This window comes from Grampus griseus, assembly GCF_964374135.1.
Source record: "Grampus griseus genome assembly, chromosome: 12".
Taxonomy (NCBI): domain Eukaryota; kingdom Metazoa; phylum Chordata; class Mammalia; order Artiodactyla; family Delphinidae; genus Grampus; species Grampus griseus.
In genome coordinates, this window is record NC_139006.1 from 61,918,996 (window position 1) to 61,934,096 (window position 15,101).

Here is a 15,101-nt window from a genome sequence, read left to right on the forward strand (position 1 = left end):
TATTTGTATTCAACCTACACTTTAGACCCAGTCTCATCCCACCATAGAGTGGGACTCTTCCCACACAACATCAATCTTTTCCTTCTCTGAGTTATTTGAGCACTAATAACCAACAACACAGACTTAGTTCTCAGCTCTCCTCCTATTGTTCTTTCTCTTTGAGTTATTTTTGACCTTTTGGATTGTAAATTCTAGAGCTTCTTGGTATTTCCCAGGTTCCTGGTATAACGGCAATGCAGAAACAGTTGGCTTTGGGGCTCGGTGAGAACGCACAGATGACTGTTTGTTGGATTGGCTCTCCCAGGTCATCAGCGTGTTGTGATTTGAGAATGTTGAAAAACCTGGTGAACCAAAAATATCTTCCTCTCCCCAACTGACCTGCCTTCCTTTTATGTCACTTCCTGACAGCTTCTAGAGAAGTGCTTATTTTATTTTTATTTTTTTTAAACATTCACCTTTTTCTAATAAATTTATTTATTTATTTTTGGCTGCATTGGGTCTTCATTGCCGTGTGTGGGCTTTCTCTAGTTGCGGAGAGTAGGGGCTACTCTTCTTTGCAGTGCGTGGCCTTCTCATTGCGGTGGCTTCTCTTGTTGCAGAGCACGGGCTCTAGGTGCACGGGCTTCAGTAGTTGTGGCAGGTGGGCTCAGTAGCTGTGGCTCGCGGGCTCTAGAGCACAGGCTCATTAGTTGTGGCGCACGGACTTAGTTGCTCTGTGGCACATGGGATCTTCCCGGACCAGGGCTTGAAGCTGTGTCCCCTGAATTGGCAGGCAGATTCTTAACCACTGCGCCACCAGGGAAGCCCAAGAAGTGTTTATTTTATTTGGACAAAGTATTCTGTCACCTGGGAGGGGTAATATGTTAGTCAGCTACCACTCTAGCAAGAATTAGGTTCCTTAATTACTTGTTTTTAAGACAAAAAGAGTAGAAGCCTTAGGGACTGAGTCCTAGACCAGGAAGTTTTGGGTGTCAGAAGGTGGGGGAGAGAGGCAAGGAGGGCTAAAGTCCTAAGGCCTTGAGTGGTGGGAGGTAAAGGCACTGACTGGGTCAGGGAGGGTCCTGGACACGAGTAAACACACACCAAAGACAAACTGATTTTATTGTTTCGCCTTCTGTAAGGCCGCCTGTATAGCAGAGGTAACTCATTCAGGAGACATTGTCTTATCCATTAGTTCTCTGAGGGCAGGGATGGCCAGTATACATCCCTCAGTCTGATCCACAGTACATGAGTGCATGTTCTCTTGGGTGACAAGAATGGAGCCAGCTTTGCACTTGCTCTCCAACTTTGTAAACACACTGGACTTGTCGTGGGCCTGGCTTCACTCAGTGAGGCCTCCCCATTGCCCCAGAAAGGGATCTTGAGATGCCTCCCTGCAGAGCTGGACTCGTACCCTTCTAGTGACTCTGAAGGACTCATGGCAGAAACCACAAGCAGAATTAAAAAGCCAGAACAGCTCTACTAAGTGCTTTAAGGAACACATTTTTTCCAAAAAGTATAATTAGTAAAAATATACTAGTTTTCTGCAAAACAAGAGGGTGATCTCTAAGCCTCCTGCTTAGGCCTGGTGGTTACTCGTGGTTCCCATTGAATCACAGTTGCTCAAGACGGGGGAGGCCTTTGGAAGCTGTCTGGTGTCCTGTGCTCCCGGGAACTTGTATGCCTGGCTGGTGGGGCTCTCCCAGACTGCTGACACCCCCATAATTTCTGTAAATCTCCGCTTTGTCTTTCTCCTTGGGGACCCTATCCTGTTTTCCCAAAGCCTGGTTCCTTTGCACTGACTCCTCAAGAGAGGAGTCACATGAGATACTCTGCTTCATTTAATTTTAGGTTATTGTTGCTGCTGTCAGTCTATTGAGGTTCTGTAATGAATGCCTGTATTGTTCTCAGTCCCCAAGCCTTTTTCAAATGATCAGCACATTATAAAACACAATAATGAGTCTAATTCCCCACCCCCCAATACACACATGCACACACACACACACACGCACACGCACAAAATGACACTGTAAGTCCTCCAGACATGAACGGTAGTGGAAAGAGTCTGGGATTTGGAGGCAACAGAGCAAGGTCACCAGCACTAAATGGTCATCCATTTAGTGCCGGTGACCTTGGGCAAGTCGTTCATTCATTCATTCATTCATTCAGAATAAGCATTTATTCAGAATCTCCTTGTGTCAGTCTGCTATATAATCTCTGCAAAATGTTAACACCACCCGCCCCACTACCTTCCAGGACAGTTTGGAGGAGCTAATGAAGTCATACTTATGAAGTGGTCAAGGTAAACACTAAACAAGAGTACGTTGACAAGGTATTAATCAGCAAAAAGATAAAAACAAAATTGGAGCGTGGGGGACAAGGGCCCAAACCACAACACCTGATATATCACTTGTGTGAGAAATATACCTATTCTGCTGTCCGGTGGTACTTGCGCTTTTGGAGCCCAGCCTTTCCTCAAGCTGGACCTGCTTTGCCCAGGATACCTTTCTCTACATTTCTGTCTTTGGAAGCCCTGCTCTTTCTCCAAGGTCCTGGTCAAAACTTCCTCTTCGAAGAGGAATTAATTTCTCCCTCCCTCATGCCCCTCCTCTGCTTCTGCAGTTTGTTTCTAGATGGAGCCCTGTTACTACACTGACCAATGGTCTTGAGGGAGGTGACATGTTCTCCTCCAGCAATCCTGGCTCTGCCCTTTAGCTCATGTGACCCTGGTCAGGTGCACTGTCTTCTCTGGGCCTCTGTGTCCTCTTCTGTAAAACCTCCCTCCCCTTGCTGACTGTGGCCTTGTGCTTAGTGGGCAGGCCTCTGATGGATGTCTTCTGAACGAGACTGAATGGCACGCATACTTTGCTGTTCTCCTAAGAATGTAGAGGAGGTTCCACTTAACTGTGTGCAAGTGCAAATGAGGAATGCTAGGATCATACCCACCCAGCATTTGCTTCCTGCACTGTCACCAGGAAAGAGGAATTCCTCTTCAGAGGCACTCCTTTATGTTTCCATACCCCTGTGCGAGGTAAGCATTAAATTACTCAGCCTTTCAGAGGCTTGGGTGTGGGCAGCATTGACTGCCAGCAAAGAGGTGGACGTGGTCACAGGGAAAGGAGGTGAGGAGTCTGAAGAGAGATTTGGCCTAGGACTGGCCTTGCTTAATGGCACATGTTTATTTGAAACCAAATGTAACATATTTATTTAAAGTCAAAGTTTAGGATCCTGTGTGGTTTCTTTTCTGACACCAATTCTCCAACAACTGGGTGTCCAACCATTCAGTTCAGTTGTGACACTAACTGCCCAGAATTAGTGCAGATCCCACAGGTTCAGGGCTCAGTCCCATGAGACTGTCCCACTTCAGACGCCAGCCACAAGCAGGGGCCCTGGGCTACCCACACTTATATTCTGCAGACTATAAATTGAGGGGTTCCCATGGCTCCTCCTTAAGTTTGATAACTTGCTAGAATGACTCACAGAACTCAGGAAAGCACTTTCCTTACTATTGCTGGTTTATTATAAAAGAAACAAGCCAGGAACAGCCTGTGGAAGAGGAATGTGGGAGTGGGACTGCCAACCTGGCAGCTCTCTCAACTCCATCACGTAGGGGTTATTATCCAGGTTTTATTATGTAGGCATTGTTAATTAAATCATTAGCCATCGGTGATTGAAGTCAATCTCCGTCCTGGAGGTGGGGGAGGGGCTGAAAGTTCCAACCCTTTCTCTCTTCAAAGGTTAGTTCCTCTGAGGAGCTGCCCCCCTCCTGAAGCTACCCCAGGGGCCCATCAAGAATCACCTCCTTAGCAAATCAACTATACTTAAATTAAAAAAAAAAGAAGAATCACCTTCTTAGCATAAACTCAGGTCTCTTGCAAATAACAAAAGGCACTCCTATCACCCAGGAAATTCCAAGCATTTTAAAGGAGCTCTGTGCCAGAGACCTGGGACAAAGACCAGATACGTGTTTTTAATTATACACAGATCCCCTGATGTTGCTCTTACTTAAATACTGCAGTGTTTGGAGCTGCAGGGAAGGTGCAGGACTGGAGATGTTCTCCTCAAAGCTGATGTTGATCAGAAGCTTTTACAAGTCCTTTCTTCCAGATCATTCTGTGTCTTTGGAAGGCATCCTACCTGCCACCCACAGGGAAGGTCCCTAGGGCTACAGGCCCTTCCCTTCTTTCCTAACACCTTCTTTCTCGCTTGCAGACGGCAGTTCTTGGCAGTTCTCGCTTCTCCCCTCCCTCCCCTCCCGGAGGTCCACATGTCCGCTGCGGTGGTCAGCCTGGGGTCAGTGCTCTCCTTCCTCTCCAAGTTGTTAGTGGGCCATGACAATATGCTTTCTGCTGGCTTTGACCGGAACATTCCCTAGAAGTCTGGTGAGAACTTCGGACCCTGCTTGCCCCATTAGTGCTTAAAAATGAAGCCCAGACTCCTTCCCCTCACATTAAGCCCCAGACATGCCTGCTGGCCGTCTCCCGCTTCATCCCTCCGCTGTCCAGTCACAGGCAGCCGGGCCCTTGGATTGTTGTCCTTCAAACATCCCAGGGGCTTTTCCACCTCTTGTTCCTTTTCCCTGTTGACTTAAAAAAAATGCACAACATAGGGAGTGGCTGCAGTCTGATGGCTGCTAGATGACAGGTATTCTTTTCCTTCCTGAGTTCCCTCAGGACTCACCAGCTCATCAGTTGGCAGTGGCTGTAATTGCTGATGACTGTGACATCCTTTGTTTACAGGAAAGATTCTATTTCTCCTCCCCCAAATGTCAGCTTCTCTGCACAGCTGTCCTTCAGTCACAGACATTTATTTCCTTGCTCTGTCTGCCATTCCCTGTGCTGGACACCAAGGGAGCTGTGAGGGAGGACTGCCTAAGCTTTGCCCTTGAGGCACTGACTCTTCTTCCTTTTCAACAACTGTCTGTCAGGCCTCCTACCCTCCTCACAGCCTCTCACCCACTTGGCATCTGGTGCCACTTCCTTGTTTTGACATCTTTTCAGTTTCCTGTGTCTCCCCAGCTAGATGCTTAGATAGATTTCCTCCGTCCACACCTGTGCTGAGTGTGTCCACTACAGAGCAGGACAACATGACCTGGCTCCCTTGCTACTCTTTGGTGTGTCAGATGGATGAGAAAGAATATGCATGACAGGTGCAAAGGAGGGTAAATGTTATGAGGGGAACAAGCAGGTGTGGTGACGGGTGGTGGGTGCTAGTTTAGATGGGGTGTCAGAGGAACTCCTCACCCCTCCCACCCCAGAGGTCCCACAAAGCTATTCTTTTATTAAAAAAGAGGCCAATACATACTTGTTGAAAAATTTAATACTGTCCTTTGCATTTATTTCCATTTTTTAATAGACTTACAGACTTTCCATATAGAAGGGGTGTCACCTGATTGGAAAGAGGAACTTGGAGCCCAAGACAGAGGCACCTCCACCATCCACCCCAGAGAACTGTATGGGGGCTGCGGGTGGTGCCGCTCCCAGACACCCCTGGCCACCGCGTGACTCCACCTTCATGGCATCCTTCTGCCCTCTTTCATTCTGGTTCCGCGTGAACTTGTTGCTCTGGAAATATGAGTCCCTAGACACCGTACTTGACCAGTGTGAGTCTGTGCTTGTAGGAGGTGCTGGCCTGGAGTGTTGCCGTCAGAACAACGGCCTTGTTGAGAGTGTTCTCTCTGAGCCAAGAGTTCTGCTGAGAGCTTTACACACGCCCATTTCGCCCTCACCCCTCGCAAGAACCTGCAAAGTAGTATCAGGTTTCGCCGTGTTTGACAGGTGAGGACGCTGAGGCACAGTGAGGTTGCAGAAGTGCCCAGAGGTCACTCTGCTGAGGGAGGCAGAACCCGGTCCAAATCAAAATCTGTCAGGCTCCAGAGCTCTCGGTCCTGGAGACCATGTCACCTTCCACTACTTGGAATTCTCAGGCTGCTTCCGGATGGCCTTCCATATGGAGGGCATAATTTAATTCTGTGGAATAATGCCGTGGGGCAGAACAGGTGATGCTAACTCTGAACATGGTGACTTGTCTGCAGTTATGTGGCCACCAGGGTCAAGAGGTTCAACATCACCCCTCCTCCTCATTCAACTGTTCAACTGTCTTATAGCAGGTGCTGGGGGATTGTAGTGGATGCTGGTTTTGCGGGTGGGAGGGGGGAGGTAATGGTGGTTACACTGAGGGAGGGGTAGCCTAGAGCTGAGGTGAGGGTTCCATCCCTTGGATCCCCGGTTTTCCTTATCTAACGAGTGGTTCTAAAAACAGCATCCACCTTACAGGGGCAAATTTTGGAAGCTGCCTGCTCAGTCAGAGAGAACAGACTATAGTCAAAGCAAGGCCAGCCACATTGTGATGCTACTGCTTAGGCCACGGTTTCTAATAGGCACCTGCTGCAAGCCCAGCCCCAGTCCCAGTGGTGCATCAGGTGCAAGCAATGAAGCTGAAGGGTGATTCAGATGGGCTTGGCCTTGCCCTCCAGGGTTTATAAAAGAAATTGAGCGTAGAACCACTGATATGATCCAGTAGTAATACTACAGATAGGCCAAGGGGTGGACATGTTGGTAGGACAGTGTCTGTGAGCAGAGGAATCTTGAGAGAAATTTCCATAGAGGCAACAGGATGGAGGGTGGGTGATGGTGTGATTTGGACTGGGCTGGTTTTATGGGGATGGGATTTCAGGGGCTGGGAGAGCTGAGTATGTAGTGCAAAGGAGATTCTAGGAGACAATTCCAAGGCAGAAGTAGGATCAACTGCCCAGCCCTTCCTGCTCCTACAGAAGAGGAAGAAGAAAGCAGGTGCCCTATTTAGCAATCTAAATATGGCAGTAATAGGGATGTTAGTAATTAGTATATCAAACATCCCAGACTCTGAAAAAAAGCAGTCCATTCACTGTAAGGAATTGACTTGTTGGTATCAAACAGAAGGAGCCAAGATGGTACCTCAGTAGTCAGGGGCCTACCTCAGCATCTCTACAGCATTGATGAGATAAGACCATCGAGGGGCCATTTTAAAACTGAATGTATTTGTCCATATTCATTCATTCATTTCCAGACTGACAGCTGTGATTTTAATAGTTCTTTTCTTTTCTCTTTTTCTCCTGAAAGAGACTGGGCTCTTGTCATTACCCCACAAACTCTCAAATTCCTTGAGGACTAAGGAAGCAGGGAAATAAATAAATGAGTGAAATAACATACAGAGACAAAATGTTTATCTGGCACACAGTATGTTCTCAGTGAATTGCAAGGAGGCAGTTGGTAGTGGTGGTTGAGAATGCAGGCTCCTGACACTTACTGATGTGTGACCTTGGGCAGGTCACTTTATCACTCTGTCTGGTTCCACTTTTGTCATCTGGGGCCAGGAATACCACCAAACCCATAGACTCGTGAGGATTAAATGAATGAATCCACTTAGATGCATAGTATAGTTCCTTGCACATAATAGGCATTCAGAGAAGTTAGCTATTAATTGTAAAACTATTTTATCAACTTACTCATTTAGGGATGGAAAATTCCCATGCTTGTGGGCAGTTAGCATAAATGAGAGAAATGGGGGAGCTGGGGGGCCTGATCTAAACGGGAGACTGATGTTAAGGGGAGCGTGGAGCCGGCGCTGTGATTTTCAGAATCTCCTCTAGGAGAGTGTCACCCCAGGTCCCAGCATGGCTCCTGAAAAGGTAAATGCCTTTTACATTTTCTCTTCAAGCCCTTATGTATTCATTTATTTCTCAAAACCCTGCTTTTAGCGAGCGCAAAGCCTTGGCCAGATCTTGAGTTATGAGGTTTGTTCTTTCTCCTTAAGCCCACCTTACCTTTCTTCCGGGTAAGCGTCCAGCACGTTTCCTTCACGATCTCAGACCTCAACGAAGGGCGTCGAAAACTCAGGGCTCGCTGGTGCAAATCAGGAGTGACTGCAGAGGTGGAATTTGGGGCGTCTGCATCGCGCGTACGGGCGGAGCGGGGTCTCCCTGCGGGACCCTGACTCACCAGCAGGTGGCGATCGGTCTGCGAGGCGTGCAAGGTTCATCCAGAAACTTGAACGGGATGTTGATGCCACTGCATGAGAGGAGCACGGCCAAATCTCGCCGAGCCGAGCTGTCGGCATCCGCGAAAAGGTGGGGAGAGAACGGAGCGCAGTCCCTCCTGGAGTGACACCACAAGTTTCATTCGGGAAGGCTTCAGGAGGGGTGAGTACTGAGCAGCGAACGGAAAATGGAGCGACGTCCTTTTCTTAGGGCATTGTCCGTGGCTTGTATTGACTGGCTTTCCGACCCTTTGGGAAATTTCTGGAAGGGAGCTGACTGAGCAGATGAAGGGAGAGCAGGAAAGAAGCCCAGGAAGCCTGTGCTCCCACGCCGGGCGCTCTGCAGCTGTAGGAGCGCGGGTCAGCCCAGCCAGATGGCGCTGTCTGGCTTTCTCTGGGCCTCCCGTTCGAGTGCCTAGAGGTCCCAGCCGCAGCGGCCCCTCTAGCCGACCGGCTCAGGCTCTGTGGTTCCGGGCGGAAGTGAGGCGCCGAGCGGAACGGCCTCTGGTGACATTTTCTCCGGGCGGCTCGGACGAGTGAAGGGACTTGGCGGTGGAGGCTGCGGAGGCGGCGAGATTCGCTTTGGCCCCGGTGGGGCTCTGACCGCGACGCCCTGCTCGCCGCCGGGGCTTGTGCAGAGGAAGAGAAGGCGGCGGTGGCCGTGACGTTCAGAGTCGCCGCGGCCCGGAGAGACCTGGCCCGGAGGGGGTCGGTGTGTGCCCCGACGGGGCGCGCGGAGCGAGCGAGGAGGTGCGGGGCCGCCGCGGAGCGCAGGTGAGGTAGGAAGGGGCGCAGGGCCGCGGCCGGCTACCGGTCGAGCCGCGGGACCCGGGTTGCTTCCCGGGAAGGGTCGGGTTGAGTCGGAGGGGTGCGGGCCGCGGGCCGCGGGCGAGGCTCTGCGGCGTCTGGGCGTCCGGGTCGTGACGGGCAGGGCTGTCGGACGCCGGGTGTTGGAGCCCGGGCGTGGCGGGAGGCGCGGCCCGGGTGGGGGCCAGCGAGAGGGGCAGAACAGCCCGACCCTTGGCTTGCTCGCTCGCTGGTAACCCTCGCGCCCTCCGGGCCCGGCCGAGTTGGCGGGCCGAGCCCCCCTCCTCTTCCCTGGCCCGGCGGGTTCCTTTACCAGGCGGCGGAGAGGAGGCTGGAGGTGCCGCAGCCCGTGGGCCGCGCGGGGGAGCGGCTTCGCCGCACTGGAGTTGTCTTCACGCAACTTTCTGGGGCCCCAGGTCGCTGGGGGAGCGGCGGCGGCGGCGGCGGCGTCTTTGCCAGCTGTGCTGGCCCCGCGAGCCGGGATCTGGCGCCGACACCTGCCCCGACTCTCGAGAGCCCGGGCGGCCGCCCCAGCACCGCGGCTGCCGAGGCCTAGGAGAAGGGAGGAAGGCTTTCTCCGGCGTGGCGCCGCCTGCGTTTCGGCAGTGCTTCCACTACCTTCGGCCTCCGGTCAATGGGAGGGATGTGTCAGTCTCCAAAATTGATCTCTTCTGGCCAGTTTGTCAACTTTATTTAGAAACCTGGCGAGGATGTAAACTGACGAGCCTCAGCTTAAAGATCATCGTCTTCTCTGACTCTTTTCAGAGAGAATTCTCCTCTTTTCCGCAGTAGTACTTCGTACTTTGTACTTTATTAATTGCAGCACCGATCTCAGTGTATTGTTGGGGCAGCAACCCCCAACAGAACTTCACGTCATTCATTCTCCCTTTTAAATCGTCCTCTCCGCTGTCACAGAATAGATGCTCACAGGTTGAAGGAATGAACGTCTGTACTTGTTCCAGATTGAACCGCTTGAACAGTTTGTGCTGGATGTGCTTTTCGTTTCTCGCCTGAGCTTCTGCTTTCTGAATCCTTCCACCCAGTAGGATGAAAAACCCACTGATGATGCTTTGTCAAGGTTGGACCTTTTAATTACAAATACATCTGGCAGTTTTGCTTAGGCTGTTATTGTGTAGTGTCGTTGGGCACAAGTTAACAGTTTGAATTACTCCTTTTCTTCTCCTGGGATAGTTTAAGGATGGAGGCTATTAACTTTATAATGCGGTGTTGCTGATCCTAGCAATCAAGATTCCTTCAGTAAGAGCATTGCCTTTTGATTTAACAAGCATTTTTAGAGGCCTACAGTTATTACCTGATGTCCTGAGGAGTCACAATGCTGATCTTTTTTAGTAGGAAGTGTAATATTTTGGCCAAATAATCTGGCTAATAAAATGCCTAATTGAGTGCTTTATGCATAGTAGGTGCTGAATAAATAAAATTATGAATTAAGTTTGAAATCAGGAAACTAAGATGATATTTACTGTGATGACCTGTATGCTGCTTTATGAAGAACCTTAATGAAATTTCATGCAGTTCCATAAAATGAGAAATAAAAATATTTTTAGATATTTCTAAATCAGATTCTTTCAGAGTGCTTTTCAGTAATCTTAAAACTTCAAACTGTATCTTTTTCATAATGTTAACAAAGTTTCCAAATAGGTGATAAAATATGAAAGGAAGGGAGAAACTTCAAGGTAATTATACTTGAGGTATCAGCTAAATATGATTTTCTAATGGAAAATTTTTTTTTCTGAATCATTTTGTGAAAAATGAGATGGACTAAACTGGAAACTTTCCCTACTGTTAGCTTCATATTAAGTTCACAGTGTAGTTGTTACATTACTCACTAATTCAGTTTATATTACTCTTAATTGCATTTATGAAAGTGTCATAAATGCTTTTTGTTTTATAGTCTTCATGATGAAAGATAGGTTTAGCTTTAGATTCTAATTTAATGCAGTTCTGAGAGAACTGAGTGCTCAATGTTTGTCCTTCAAAGATTTCTGTTTCATATATGACATTGGTACCTTAAGTGTCCTTAGTGTATGACTAGTAATTTCTGGGAGGTGGTGTAGTTACTCATTCAAGAGATTGTTTTGCCAGGATCTTCAGTCTTATGGTTTTATTTTAATGTGTGCATGAATAAAGCTGATATATGGACGATTAGAATGTTTTTGTTTTTTCTTTTTAAAGCTTGGAACTGGTGTGTGTGTGTGTGTGTGTCACACACACACAGTAGAGACCGAGACCGTATGTTTATAACTTCGGTAAATCATCTTAATTTTCCTCCAGGTAACTAGCAACATGAAAACAGTGTATATTCTTGTCTACTGAATTGACAATACTTAAGAAAATCTGTAAAAGGTGGAAAATGTTGTACTATTAATGTGTTTTCTTTTGAACCACAACTGATTTCGGTATTCTGTATTATTTTAGAAAAGAGTTTAGGGCCAAATAAAGTTTCTTGTGTAATTGAGAAGTAAAAATGAAATAGATGTATTGATAACTGGGTAAAAAGCTATGAGACTATAGAAGAGGGGAAGAGCTATTGAGGAAACAGAACAAAACATTCAGGTGGAACTTCTTTATTCTCACAACACTAATTTATTGATTGCTTACTGTGTGCCAGTAGTGCTCTAGTTGCTGGTGCTCTAGTGGTGAATATGACTGTCAGGTCTTGATGCTAAAGAAACTTACACTTTTTTTGTAATTTTAAGTTTACATTACTGTTTATGCTTTGTGTTGGACATTCTGTAGGTTTGGATAAATGTGTAATGACATGTATCCATCGTTATGGCATCATACAGAGTATTTTCACTGCCCTAAAAATGCTCTGCCTGTCCTTCGCTCCTCCACCCCACCCTACCCCCAACAGCCCCTGGCAACCACTGATCTTTTCATTGTTGCCACTGTTTTGCCTTTTCTGTGACGTCATATAGTTGGAATCATACAGTATGTAGCCTTTTCAGATTGGCTTCTTTCACTTAGTAATGCATATCTGAGCTGCTTCTGTGTTTTTTCGTGGCCTGGTAGATCATTTCTTTATAGTGTCGAATAATATTCCATTGTCCGGATCTACCACTGTTTATTTATTTATTCACCTCCTGAAGCATATCTTGGTTGAAGGAACTTACACATTTAAACCTGGAGTTTGAGATGGATTTACACGTGGGCATTCCAGGCTAGGGAACAGCCTAAGCAAAGTTGTGAGTATCAGTGATCTTGGATGGTGTGGCCAGTGCCTTGAGTTTACAGAGGGATAGATGTAAACTCTGTGGGGTAGAGGAAGGTAGGGCCAGGATTATAAAAGTACCTTAGTCTGCTAGTGGGTTATTAATTTTTTTCTTTAAGGGGAATATGAAGGATGAGGTAGACATTCATTGAAAGATTTTTCTGTATCCTTAAGTTCACTGAGTAGAAGTTTTGTTGGTATTATTTCTTTATTATGGGTTGATTCTTGACAGCCAGACTAAAGTAATTTGATAGTTATTTTTCTTAAGTTGTCAAATTCCAGTCTTAAGTTTAAATTTGATTGGTGTCATGAAACTTTTCTCAATCCTATTTTAGCCTTTATCTTTATTTATTTTTCTTTAAATATTTATTTATTTAGGCTGCTCTGGGTCTTAGTTGCGGCACGCAGACTTCTTAGTTGCAGCATGTGAACTCTTAGTTGCGGCATGCATGTGGGATCTAGTTCCTTGACCAGGGATCAAACCTGGGTCCCCTGCATTGAAAGCTCGGAGTCTTACCCATTGAACCATTAGGGAAGTCCGAGCCTTTATCTTTAATTGAAACTAACTTACCTTACTCTTTCAGAACTAATGATTGAACTTAGGGAAGTATATGTTTTCTGCTTCTGTGTGGACATCTTCTCTTAGCAGAAGTGGGACTGATGTTCAGTCAGTTTTCACACATAGCCTACCGGCCCTGTGATGAAAGGAAGGAGCAGGGTGAAACTAAAATTATCTTGCTTGTTTTACTCTCTTATATTCCTAAACTGCTAGGAGAGAAAATGTGTATTATATATATTGTACATATTTATCATAACATATTAGTAGAAACCAATAATAGTAACTGTGATTTAAAAATACTGTGAAGTGACCAGTATGACTCAGGTTTGGTGGTTGTCTTATTTAAAATTTGTGGCGTTAATTTACAGTGAGTGTTTTTTATTGAAGTATAGTTGATTTACAATGTTGTGTTAATGTCTGCTGTACAGCAAAGTGATTCAGCTGTACATATATATACATTCTTTTTTACGTTCTTTTCCACTGTGGCTTATCACAGGTTATTGAATGTAGTTCCCTGTGCTGTACAGCAGGACCCCATTGTCCATCCATTCCACATAATACTAGCGGGCATCTGATAACCCCAAACTCACTCCATCCCCTCCTCCCACCTTGCCCTGGCAACCACAAGTCTGTTTTCTATGTTACAGTGTTTGTTTTAAGTTTTGTTTCTATTCTCTTTTATGTCTTTATTACAGATAGATACCTCATACCTCTTTGCTCAGATTCTGTCACTTAAAATAGCCAATAGATGGTGTAAGTCCTAAGTTACTAATTTGACTTTAATTTAAAAACTACCTGAATGAGTATTTTCTAGTTAAGATTAATCAAAAGTAGAAATTGGGGCTTCCCTGGTGGCGCAGTGGTTGGGAGTCTGCCTACCGATGCAGGCTGGTCCAGGAAGATCCCACGTGCCGCGGAGTGGCTGGGCCCGTGAGCCATGGCCACTGGGCCTGCGCGTCTGGAGCCTGTGCTCCGCAGCGGGAGAGGCCACAACAGTGAGAGGCCTGCGTACCGCAAAAAAAAAAAAGAAAAAAGAAATTTATTCGAAGAACTTAATTTGTATGTGGGGGCAGTTATACCTGGTTAAATTAAAAACCCATTTACTGAGCACTCAGGTGCCCAGGTGGAGATGGGTACAAAGATAAAAGAAATTTCTGCTCAAGGATCTCAAATCTAGGGAACCAGATGATTTCTAAGTTTCTTTCCGGCTCTGAAATGTGGAGAAGAAAAGTAGGCTGTAGGACAAAAAGTACTGTACAAAATAACTAGAGTATGGAGTTAGTTTATTTCTTTATAAAATAATTTAAAATTAGGTATTGGAAAATAGCATTTTTTTCTTAAATGGGTCTCTAAGATTAAAAGAAAATGATTGGAGACTTGAATGTTCATTTTTGTACTGCCAGTTCATGTACAAAATCACTTTTTCCTATGCCTGGAATACAAGTCCATGTATTAGTAAATTAGTTCTGATTGTTGTCCAAAGAGCAACAAAATTAAATGTTAGAACTTATTATAGCAGCCATTCCCAAGAATGTGGCTAAACTAGGATTGTGTTTAGGTAATCTAGAAATTCAAGTTTTCATCGACATGGTTAACATTAGGGAAACCAGATACTGACGAAAGGGATCAGTAGAAGTTATTTTTTACTGAGTTGTCTGGCTTAAAAAAATTAACTTCTGTGATGTTCAGAGTCAGCATTTTGTTAGGTGCCTTATAATTAGAGAAAGGTATTGTTGGGGATAGGGAAGTTGGGTATGGACTAAAACTCTAGGAAAATAGGACTGTTTTCCTTTCTGTACTAAGAACAAAAACCTCGTGTGGTTAGAATTTTAAGCAGTATCTTGTCTGCCTTAGTTTTGACCTAGCATAGAAGCATAGTTTAGTCTTAAATCAGCATTATATCATCAAGGGTTTCCCATTATTTATGTCCACTGCGATCCACTAAACAATTTGCTCTGAGCCTGAGGGCATGTATAGTAGATAGGATTTTGGCAGTATTTATTTTGGGGACCTCAGATCCCAGCATGTGGTGACCCTTCTTTATTTGTACTGTCTTCTGAGGGAGATAGAAAATGGCCAGAGGGAAATCTAGAAACCTGTATTTTAAATTATTCTTGATTTACGCTGATGGTGCTTTTGAGTCTCTCATTAGCAACGGTGCATTCTTTGCATTTGGTAACTTCCTTGGCTTCTTACTTGATGCTAGTTTATTCACAGCCCTGGTGCTAGGCCAGATACTCGTCAGTAGTAGTATCCGCAATATGAAGTGATTTGAGCAGCCATTATCACTCGTGGCCTATTTATAGCGCTTATATCAGTGGAGAAAAGGTTGGCTGGCAAGCAAGCAAAGCTGCTCTCTTCCCGTGGTTGCAGTCTTGCAATTTATATTTCAGTTCCAGGTAGGCCACATCTATTCATCTGCATTAAGTTTTAGTGTTCCCTTTCTGTACTCCAGACCTTTTGCACTCCAATTTCTTTCTTTTTTTAAAAAATTTATTTATTTATTTA

At 46.0% G+C, this 15,101-nt stretch overlaps 1 protein-coding gene across 3 annotated transcripts in view; it reads left to right on the forward strand.

The window, feature by feature from the left end:
• Positions 1–8,045: 8,045 nt before the first annotated feature.
• Positions 8,046–15,101, forward strand: part of ARK2N (arkadia (RNF111) N-terminal like PKA signaling regulator 2N) — a 75,746-nt gene continuing 68,690 nt past the window's right edge. For 2 of the 3 annotated variants that reach the window (XM_082667827.1, XM_082667829.1), the window contains exon 1: positions 8,483–8,769. The gene's annotated coding sequence lies outside the window, so the exon portion shown is untranslated. Of the gene's footprint in view, positions 8,159–8,482; positions 8,770–15,101 lie in introns of those variants that run through there. The other variant, XM_082667828.1, reaches the window with a different exon arrangement.